The following is an 11,604-nucleotide window of genomic DNA, read 5'->3' on the forward strand; positions in this document are numbered from 1 at the left end:
TTGTGTTCATGTTCAACAAGAAGCAGTGGCATTTGAACAGACAGAGCTTTGCAAGGTACCTAGGTGTGACACTCCCAAAGGAGCCCTACTCACTTCACTTTCACACCTACAGTGACGCAGACCCACCACGTCGCTCGAAGGAGCCGATGTTTCCCTTCGACGAGGATGCGAGTGTCTTGTTCCAGCTGCCGTTCCTCCCAGGCACCCCCAGAGTTCCCAGCCGGCTCACTCCAGTTGCCTACGTGATTCACTTTGCACTTAAGAGGAGCCTGTTGTTCCAGATTGGATATAGTGAGGGGATTACAGCACTCCGGCAGTGGCTACTGATCTACATCCTCGGAGGTTTGCCATTTGATATTGTTGACTTCTTTATCTACGAGCTTGAGGATGTGATCATGGAGGGGCAGATGTCGAGCAGGAGGCAACCCTACGCTCACTGGATCAGTTGGATCCTTGCTCAGCTTGACCAGGGTGCTTGTTGACGGCCGTAATTTCACATTCTAAGCCGTCAACTCCCCGGAAAAAACATAAGCTTTACACTATGCTCCATTTATATTTTGTTAATTCTAACGAGTTCCACAAGTTTTGGATGAGTTTTGATTGCAGGTGCAGGTGTACCAAAATTGGGCAAAACTGGGTAGAAACCCAGGCCGACCGGCCTCTCCTAGGCCGGCCGGCCTGGCACCTTCAAGAGCAATGCCCTGGCTTCGATCCAGTAGCCATGAGACACATTCATGAGGCTCTGAGTCGAGGGTTGGGCTCTGGTTCAATTGGATATACATAAAGGCATCAACTTTGGTCCAAAGACTCACAAGGCAGCCCAAAATCCAAAGTGATCCAGCAACCCACTTCCCTGGAGGATGCACGAAGGAAGAGTGAAGCATCGGCAAAACCAGAGGCCTAGAATGGGCCAGAGGGAAGCTGGCCGGCCTAGCAAGTGCAACCGTCAATCGAAACCAACTGCCAACCGACTCCAAGAGAGGATCAGGGCCATTGTCCGAAAGGCGGTGGACATGAGGTGGCATCCCCAGGCCGGCCGGCCCCACCTGGAAGCCCCTCAGGCTGGGACTTGGCGTGGAAGCTAAGCATAACCGTCTTACCTGCTTTCAACTAACGCTACCTGCAATACCAGCCAGTTACCGACCTTGGAAGGTTATAAAAGGAGGGCACCATCCTTCACTTCAACACACACCATTGGAGCTCTTCTCATCCACTTGTACTTTCTAGAGTAGGTTAGTAGCTTGGGAGTTAGAGTCGAGCCGAGCTTGCTCGGGATTCCGGAGTCGTCGGAAGTCTGGTATAGCTCTTGTATCTTTCTTTTGACATTATTAATATAAGTTATCTTCTTTACTTTTCTGAGTCAGCTTTACTTTCTGTAGTATTTTATTTACTCAAGTCTGAGGTTTAGCTTGAGCACGGAAGTTTTCCTTTAGCTTAGGCTAAGTTATCTCTCTTAGTGATCGGGAATTTATCTTACGGGTTTTCTCGCCCGGACTAGAGTATCTCAAGTTAGTGCTCTAGGTTGAGGGGGATTTCTCTCGAAGGCCTCGAGAGAAATCCTAACACCGAGTGCAGACGTGGTGTCTGACCTTATTGTTAGCTAGAAAGTGTGTTCCACCCTACGGAACCGCTGTGGTAGTCGGTAGGTGGTGACAGCCCTATCCGTCCTTTGTAGTCCACCACGTTCGGGTGTTTTCATAGCAGCAGTGCAGGTTGCCGTTGGACTCCCCTCTCATCCCTTTCTGAAGTCCTTCCTCTTCCAGCCACCAAAGTAAGCTCTGCTTTCCCGAGAACTTGTTAGGTGTTTAGTCTGATCTAGAGAGGCTAGCTCGATAGTTCAGAAGTGTATCAGGTGTCTTATCTCGCTCGTTGTCCTCCCAGCTGCTACCTCTCTAAGGGTTAGAATCTCCGTGTGTCATTCGGTCATTGCCTGGCCATTTATCCTACTTACCTATCTGGCTTACCCCCGTCTAGTCAGTCGGTCGATCAAGCTAGTACGGTTATCAATCGGTTTACGATACTCTTTACCATAGTGCTTCCCTGAGGAAAAATACGATACCCTAGAATACTCCAAGGTGAAGTGCTACAACGGTGATTCTGTGCGCTTGCAGAATATCTATTCTAGTTGGGCATAAGAAATGCCAACAAGCATTTCTGGCGCCGTTGCCAGGGAAGCAATTGGCTAAAGATATCATAGATAGTTTGATAAACTCTACTAGTTTGTCGCCGCTAACCCTAGCGGGCTTACCATTGCTCTCTCTATCTTTCGATCGATGCAGAGCAGTGCATGACCGGTTTTGACCTACCATGTAACTTCCATCCAAATTCAGAAAGAATTGGGAGAATCGTGAGACGCCACGTCGTCCCACCTCAGAAAAGACTCACTTGGCCCTTTAGTTCACCCTCCACTTCAGCATCCTCATCCATGGCTCAGAAGACCCTTCGTCAATTCTCTGCCCCGTCCAGTAGCCACATTCCTACTGGATTGAATATCAGCCAAGCCGGCATTGACGGCTTTGAGCTGAAGACTGGACTAGTGAACATGGTCCAAGCAAGTCCGTTCTGCGGAAAGGCATCCGAGGATGCCAATGCCCATCTCCAGAATTTCCTGGAGGTGAGTAACACCATCAACCCCAGAGGAACTACTCTGGATGACGTCCATCTTCGTCTGTACCCATTCTCACTACTCAGGAAGGCCAAGACGTGGTTCTACTCCAACAAGGAAGCTTTCACGACATGGGAAGCTTGTTCAAATGCAATCCTAGCCAAGTACTTTCCAGTGGGCAAGACCAATGCCCTCCGGAACAGGATCACCGGAATTCAGCAATTGCCGGATGAGACCATCCCAGAAGTCTGGGAGTGTCTCCAGGAGTACATACAAGCATGCCCACACCACAGCATAGAAGAGTGGCTGATCATTCAGAACTTTTTCCACGGCCTGAATCAGCAAGTCCAGGACCACGTTGACGCAGCAGCGGGTGGTTCCTTCCTTTCTCTCGATGTTGCGGGAGCAAAGGCTCTGATTGACAAGATAGCTTCCAACCAAAGTTGGAAAGGAGAAAGGCAGCCAGCCCGTCCCAGGGGCGTGCATCAGATCGACACGGTCGACATGTTAGCTGCCAAGTTGGAACTTCTGATGAAGAAGCTGGAATGTCCACACAAGGAGGTTAATCAAGTTTCGGAGTCTCGGATGACATGTGAGACATATGGCGAGACTGGGCACTCGGGCACCTCGTGCCCCTTAACTCAAGAGGACGCAAATTTTGTTGGGAGCATCAACAATCCCAACTCAGGATTTTGTCCTCAGCAGGGTTGGAACTCCAAGCCCAACCTCCCCTTCGGTCAACAACAAGGTACGAACTTTAATAACAGTTTTCAGCCCACATTAAAAGACCTAGTGTACGGCCAAAAACAAATCAATGATAACATTAGTAGGAAATTCCTTGCTAATGACAAGATCCAAGAATCTATGGCTGCACAACTAGAGGGATTTAACTCTGTTATTAAAAACCAACTGAGTTTTAATAAGATGATAGAAACCCAAGTAGCTCAGCTTGCATCTTCATGTCCTAACGTCAATGCGGGGAAATTGCCTGGGCAACCGGAAGTACCCTCGAAAGAGAATGTTAGTGCGGTGACCACGCGTGGTGGTAAGACCACACAAGAGCCACCTTTTCCAAAGGATGCAGGAAAGCAGTGGAAGACCGTAACCACTAGCCATACCGAAGTTGAAGATGAAGAGCAGGAGGAGGCCGTCAACTCAAACACAAATGCTACCCAGGAAGACCCTGTGGAACCCCTGAGAACTTCACGGGACTATCACGACACAACTGCCTTACCGTTTTCGGAGCGGATAAGGAAGCCAGTGGCCGACGAACAATTTGGCAAATTCGTCGAGGTAATCAAGAAGTTATATGTGAATATACCACTTCTTGACGCTATGCAGGTGCCCACGTATGCCAAGTATATCAAGGATATTCTTGGAAACAAGCGGACACTGCCCACCACTGAGGTCGTGCAATTAACGGAAAAGTGTAGCGCTGCTATACTCGATCCTCTCCTGGTGAAGGAGAAAGACCTTGGCTGCCCCACCATCACTTGCTCGATCGGGGCTCAACATTTCTTGAACGCCCTCTGTGACTTGGGAGCAAGCGTCAGTGTCATGCCCAAGGTAGTTTATGATAAATTTAACCATCATGCACTTGCCCCTACTGCCATGTGTTTGCAGCTAGCGGACCAAACGGTCTGCTATCCCACTGGAATTGCAGAAAATATCCCGGTAAAAATCCGAAATTTCTTCATTCCCGTCGACTTCGTCGTACTCGATATGGAAGTCGACGCCAAGACGCCGCTCATCCTGGGCAGGCCGTTCTTGAGCACAGCAAATGCCCATATTGATGTCGGAGCAGGAGATATCCAGCTCAACATCAATGGCCAGCAGGAGAAGTTCGCCTTCAAACCGAAGGTCGAACAATGCTCACAAGTCAAAGAGGTCCATCGGAAGAAGAAACCCAAAAAAGAGATGAAGAAACTGTCGCTTCCGAACATTGAAGCCCTCATCGCATTCGTGGAAAATCTGCGGATTCAGAAGGAGTTACGAATTCAAGAGGAAGCGAAGCAAATCAAGCTTCATAATCAGAGGAATACCAAACGTCGCATCCAGCATAAGAAATTTCTGGAATCACAGGAAGCGAAAGTCGAAACACAACCCACACCTAACAAAGTGTGGCGGAAGAAAGTGTCATCGCCCAAGAGTCCATCCGGCGATGACAATCAGACTAAAGGAATGGAGAGTCTAGCTCTAGACTCAAAACCCGAGCCCTCGCCATAAGGTACGTGGCACGAATCCACCATTTGCATTGCATATAGGATAGTTTGATTTTTTCTTGCATAATTTTCTTTCCACCTTGCTTAATCATGTTTAAGTTTCAACCAACACACGTTTAAAATTTGAAAGTTTTGCATCAGTAGAACTTCAAAAAAATTTCGAAAAAAAATTTGGCCGAGCTCTGGGCTGGCTGGCCGGCCGGCCCCACCTTCTTTTGTCTGCCAGAGAACAACAGGGAGTGGAGACTTTGATTAAGCACGAAGCAAGAGACAAAGGGATGGACACTCAACGTGTCGGGGGAAGGCCGGGCGGCCCCATGCAGGCCGGGCGGCTCCTCCCCTCCGCTCACGTCCCATCACCACCGACGCCGGCATCAATACCTGCAAGTCTAAGCTCTAGACCGAAGACGTGGCTCAACGGCCGCTGCGCAGGAGCCGCCCGGCCTGCCCCTGGTCGGCCAGCCTGGCCCTGGTGCCTGGCTATAAAAGCCAGTGAGCCCGACGTCTCTCGGTGCACCAGGAGCTCAGGTATACATGCCTCAGCCCGAGCTCCTAAATCTCTTCCCACTTCCTTGAGGTTCTTTGCCTAATTGAGCTCTTTTGAGTTGATTAGGAGAAGAACTCAAGTGATAGCTTGCCTAAAAACACAATTTGAGTAGTAATTAGTGAAGTTCATAAACCAGAAAACACAAAAATATTTCCTTTCTAAATAAATTCATGGCTCGCTGAACGTTGAACGTTTGTGGTGGTTTAACGCCCCGCAAGAACGACTAACAACTAACGACTAATGACTAACGCTAACCCTCCTCTTAAACTCTTGTTTCCTTCAGGTATTGCTCGTGCTAGCCTTTTGGACGCATCATGATAACTCGAGCAAAGGAGAAGGTCAAGAAGGCATTTTCGAGAAGGTCGAGAAGCTCGCGAAGTTCCTCTTCTTCTCGGGACAACATGTCGGTCGACTCCGGTCATCGCTCACATGCATCCCGGGAAGAAGAAGAAATTCCCGCAGTCCCAAGAAGCCACTTCCGCATCAGGATCTTGACGTTGGTTGAGCAGATCATCTACAAGAACGACTACGAGCGGCAAGCACTTGAGCTACTAAAGAGGCAAACTTATGCCCATGCCAAGAGGTTCGAAACCCACTTCCTCATCACGATGGGACTTTTGCAAGACATGAACCAAGCCTTCACTACTGTCGGATGGGACAACTTCGTTGATATCGTCGAGCCAGGTTCGCATCTCTTAACCATGGAGTTTCTTATGTCTCTTACCGTTGAAGAAACCAGCACCGAAACTAAAGTTTACTTTTGGTTCTTTAACAAACAATTTGAAATGACTCTCCAACAATTTAGTGTTGCTTTGGGCTTTAATAAAAGATGCATCTTAGACCCCAACACGCTTGTTGAGCGTTATCACTATGACCGTAACTCTTGGTGGAGTGAAATCTCTAATTAACCCATGAGTAGCAAGAACAGCATAGTCTCAATTCATAATCCTACTCTGAGGTTTCTTGCCAAATGGCTCACCATTGTTGTGCATTCTCGCACAGACCTTCGTCTCTGTAGCTTGCCTGAGCTGCAGTGTCTGTACGCTATGGCGGACAAGATTCACTTCTTGCCCATCCGGAGCATGGTTGCTCATTTGCAGAAGATGATTACAGCTTAAAGCCCCATCGACATAACCCCACTGGTCACCCGTGTGGCGAGGTATGTCAAAGCGATGGAAGGTGCCGAAGTCTCCTTCTTGCCTGAGACGGAGGCGTACAGATACGAGGTTGGTCTAGAGCATTTTGTGCAAGGACACATGATGCGGGAAAGGCCAGGCAACTCTCTCTTTATGTGTTACCCCGGGTACGATAGGGAGATCGAGCTTCCATGCCCGAGACTCTCTCTCTACTCGGTGAAAAGTCTAACATTGCAGATGGAGAAGAGAGAACCCGCATGACTGTCGTGGTGCTGCAAACCACAGCCGGGTGGCGGAAGGCACCCGCCCTAGCCCAGAGGGTGTGTACTCGGGGGTTAGCTAGTCCTAGTTCGATCTCACTCAAGAACACGATGAACACAGCGGGGTTAGAGTGGTTCGGGCCACCGGAGCGTAATACCCTACGTCCACTGTGTGTTGTATTGCCTTCCCTCGAGAGAGAGAGAGAGAGAGAGAGAGAGAGAGAGAGAGAGAGAGAGAGAGAGAGAGAGACAGAGAGAGAGTTCGCGAGAGCTTGTGTGTCTTGGTTGTGTATGAATCTATCCTCTGCCGGGTCTTGGCTTTTACCCAGCCTGAGTTTTTCTTCTAGCGGGCGCCACCTTTTATAGACCAAGGGGTGCGGATACATAGGACGTTGGGGCCCCGACAAGTAGGCCCAACGTGACTGTGCAGCATACTGCGCAGAGTACTCAAATGGCTACAGTGGTTACGAATCTTTCCTCCGATATGCTTCCATGCCCTGCTGACCCTCTGACGAAGGGAGGTCTTCTCTTGTCCCGTCCGCAAGGTGCCCGTTGGGGGAACGTAGCTTGCGGCGTGACCTGTTGAGGCTATTATGTAGGCGTCATAATGGGTGAAGCCGAGCCGTCGTATCCATCTGTTATGGCAGACTGACAGGCGTGGCGTGGGCGGCGCCAGCAGCTCCACTATTCATCTTGGTAATACGCGATCAATAGTGCCCCCTGGTTAAAGAATCGCCTCGGCTTCTGCTATATCAAAGCGGACGTCCTCCTACCGCAATGAATACAGTGGTAGGTGAACCTTAATATGGAGACCAAGCGGCTTTATATACGTGTCTGCGCTTGCAGACACATGGCGGCTCCGGACCACCCCGAGGCGGGGTGTCGATTCCTTCCCTTGGCGAGGGGTCCGGTTACTATATAGGGGGTCCGAGAGCCCATGGGGGGTCCGGGATTCCCTGGGGATCCGGACCTCCGTGGGAGGTCCGGAGCCCCCGGCTGTTCGGGCTGAGCGCCTGCTTCTCCCGGAACACGCGGTGCTCCGGACCTTTCCCAACCAGGGGACGGGTCCGGGACCGTTGTCGGGTGAACAGGGCTCCGGACCGCGGGGGACCGGCTGCTGGAGGTAGTTAAGGATAACCACAAGGCTCCTGCCTAGACACAACAAGAGGGGGTACCCCAGTCCTGGGGTACCGACAATGACGAAGTGTTGTAGGTCTACAGATGAGGAGCAGGACACGGCGCGGACAAGCCGAAACAGGTCCTTCACGACGGACACCCCCGGTTCATGCCTCGGCACAGCCGGGGCCGTCCACGGAGAACATGAGCTTCGAGGAGGCATACGGGCACTACAACTATGACTCGTACTAGACCGGCAGCAGTGGATTCGCCAGTGGACAAGGGCCATACTATCCCGCAGGTATGCATTCGTCTTATGGTCCACAGGTGGGTCCCTCATTGTCAGCACACTTCAACTATGAGGACCCGATTCTTCGGAGCATCGCGGACCTTTTGAACCGCATCAGCACACTTGGTACACAGCAGCAGGTGTCGTGGTGCTGCAAACCACAGCCGGGTGGCGGAAGGCACCCGCCCTAGCCCAGAGGGTGTGTACTCGGGGGTTAGCTAGTCCTAGTTCGATCTCACTCAAGAACACGATGAACACAGCGGGGTTAGAGTGGTTCGGGCCGCCGGAGCGTAATACCCTACGTCCACTGTGTGTTGTATTGCCTTCCCTCGAGAGAGAGAGAGAGTTCGCAAGAGCTTGTGTGTCTTTTGAGCCCCCTGTACAGCGAGCGCTTCCCTTTTATATCTCAAGGGAGGCATGTACATGGCTGACGGAACCCCGACAAGTGGGCCTAGCGATGTAGTATAAAATAAAGTACTGTTCATACATTATGGCGTAGCAAGCAAAGGAGATCTTTCTCCGGAAATCTATCTCCGGATATCTTTGCCTGCTCTTGGAGTCCCCCGTTTAGCATGTCCAGGCGCTGTCTTGTCGGAACGGTGCCAGTCGTAGCCAGCGGCGTCGCCGGCCACGTAGCTAAACGGGTCGTGTAGCTTGCGGCGTAGGTGGCATGATGGAAAAGCACCGAGCCGTCGTATCCAATTAATGCTGAGGACGGGCTCTGCGCGGGTGCGGCTACACTGTGTATCTTGGGAACACGCGATGCACAGCGGGGCCTGACACAGCCTGCCCCGCGTGCTGTGGTGGCAGAGCACGCCTCACCCACCAGCATTAAATGCAGTGGGCGCGTGAGTCTTCCAGTGGAAGGCTCGCGCTCGAACCCGTGCCTCCGGGACACGTGGCGGCTCCGGACCCCCACGCAGTACGGGAAGTCCGGATGGACGCAGGAGGTCCCGGACCCCTACGGGGGGGGGGGGGGGGGGTTCCGAGGCCTTGGCTGTCAGCTCGGAGCTTCCCTTCCTTAGAGACACGTGGCGTCTCCGGACCCATCCCCAGGCGGGGAATGGGTCCGGGGCCGTTGGCCTGGTGAGGGAAGAGCCTGACCCGTGGGGCCTGGCTACTCCGTCCTTTCCGCGCAGTTACGGATAACTACGCGGGTCCTGCCTTGCTGCAGTAAGAGTGGGTATCCCTGCTACAGGGTACCGACAGTGGCCCCCGGGCCCACCTTGGGGGAGATACGAACCCACAGGTGGGGCCACTACTGCAATTTGGCTCCATATAGCTTGAAGCTTCTTACTACAGGGGTCTTGTCCGGCTTTGACCATCCATCGGGTTGTTTGCTGCCCCATCACATCGCAACGGCTTACTGACTATGGGCCCCACGCACAGTGGTTCACCTAGTCACGTGCGCGACGCTCGGCATTGTTGCGGCCGGAGTAAACGGATCATTTACCACCGGCGCAGTTCCCGAAAAGCTCGGCCACGCCAGCGCTTAATACGCGCACGTCAGTTCAGCTTCCGCCTCGCTCTGCGCGCACGGGCGACGGTTCAGATCCCGTCTTTTCGCACCCTTGTTGGTTATCCGCTCACCCCGACAGGTGGGCCTGGGCCCCCGTGTCATGGACTGGGCGGTTAACACCAGGTGCGGGCGTCGCTTGGGTTCCGACGACGGTTCCTGGGTGCGCCGGTTGAGTCAGGCTTTATAATGGGGCGAACCGCATTCCGCGGTTACTTTCCCGCATTCGCCTTCTTCCTTCCAACCTTTGCACCCCTTTGCCTTCGAGTTTTTCTTGCCCCCTTCCCCCTACGCAGGCTGCTCCTCACTCCACCGAGAGATGGCATCCCTTGTTCATCCCCGCCGCTTCCAGACCGAGGGAGAGTTGAACACAGTGCGCTGCCTGCTTGGGTGGAGTGCTCAGGAGACCAGCTGGGGGGTCCGAGCAGGCTCGGTTCCCCTTTGCAACCTCCGCGCCGGGGAGTTTGTGCTATTCACCTCGCACATCTCCACCGGTGTGGGACTGCCGATTTCTTCATTCCTGCTGCTGCTGTTGGAAGACTTCGGCCTCCAACTTCAGCACCTGACGCCCCACTCCCTCCTCTTGACATCCATCTTCATGCACTTGTGCAAGATGTTCGTGGGAGTGCGGCCCTGCGTCATCCTTTTCCGCTACTTCTTCATTCTGGTGAGGTCCGGAAGGAGCAAAGGCGAAGTGGGGGGGGGTACTACTTCCAGATAAGGAGTGACCTGCCGACTCCTTACATTCCCGGCCTTGCTGGCGGAAAGTGGGAGGAGTGGCGCAGGGATTGGGTGATCGCCACCACCGAAGCCAATGAGCGCCTGGCCCTGCCGACCGAGGGGCCCGCCTCCGACCGCGCAACCTGGAGGGCCAAGCCGTCCCTGCAGCCGGAATTCGACTCTGTGCTGGGCAAGATCAGGTCGCTGGCGGAGAGCGGCCTCACCTCGTGGCACGTGCTTGGAGATTTCCTGAAGCGCCGGATCGCTCCCCAGAAGCAGCGGCCGCGTCCTCCGTGGAACTTCACCGGCCTCAACGACTGCAGTAGGACACACCGCGGGGACGAGAGCGACCTGACCCAGGAAGCCTTGGAGGTCCTGGTGCAGAATGTGACGGGAGACGCCTTCATCCCGGAGAACCTGATCCTCCCTCAGTGCATAGTCCCCCTCTGTGAGGACTCCACGAGGGTGGCGGTGCTGGCTACCCTGCCAACTCTGGACGATGGGGGACTGGCCCCACGCCAGACCGGAGGCGACCCGAACCGCGGGCTCCGGATCCCTGGCGCGTCCGGGGATCAAGCTACACTGAGCGCCGCGGGGTCCGGCGCCACCACGAAGGGGAAGCAGGCCGCGGCCAGCAGCGCCGCCACAGCCGGTTCCAGCCAGGCACAGAGCAGCTCCGGTGCGCCGTCGGGGGATGCAGGCCGGCGCAGGCTACTCAGGGGCGACGGGACCCTGGTCTCGGAGCCCGCCGCAAAGCATCAGAGGACCTCTGAGGGCGCGGGCCAGGGTAGCTCCCGGGCTGCCGGCCCTCGCGGGTCCTTTGGGGCGACTGCACCACCACCATCTCATCCGAGGAATTCCTCCCGCCGGCTGCAACAGCAGCAGCAGCAGCAGCCGCCGCAGGAGCAGCCGCAACGGGCGCGAGAGCGGCAACAGCAGCAACAGGTGCAACCCCGGGCCGCGCCCATGCCGCAGCCACGGGGACAGCAGCAGCATCAGGAGCAAGCACGGGTTGCGCCAGCATCGCAGCTGCAGGAGCAGCAGCAACAACAACAGCAACTGCAGGAGAAGAGGCCGAGCCTTCGAGGACGCTGGGTACCCGGCACTTCTGGGTTAGTGTTATCCTGCTCTCTTCCCTTGTGCCAGGTGCCCTGCTTTTTGTTGAAGGCTTCTCCACTTTGTTGCCAGGGGTC

This window comes from Panicum virgatum, chromosome 1N (assembly GCF_016808335.1).
Source record: "Panicum virgatum strain AP13 chromosome 1N, P.virgatum_v5, whole genome shotgun sequence".
Lineage (NCBI taxonomy): Eukaryota > Viridiplantae > Streptophyta > Magnoliopsida > Poales > Poaceae > Panicum > Panicum virgatum.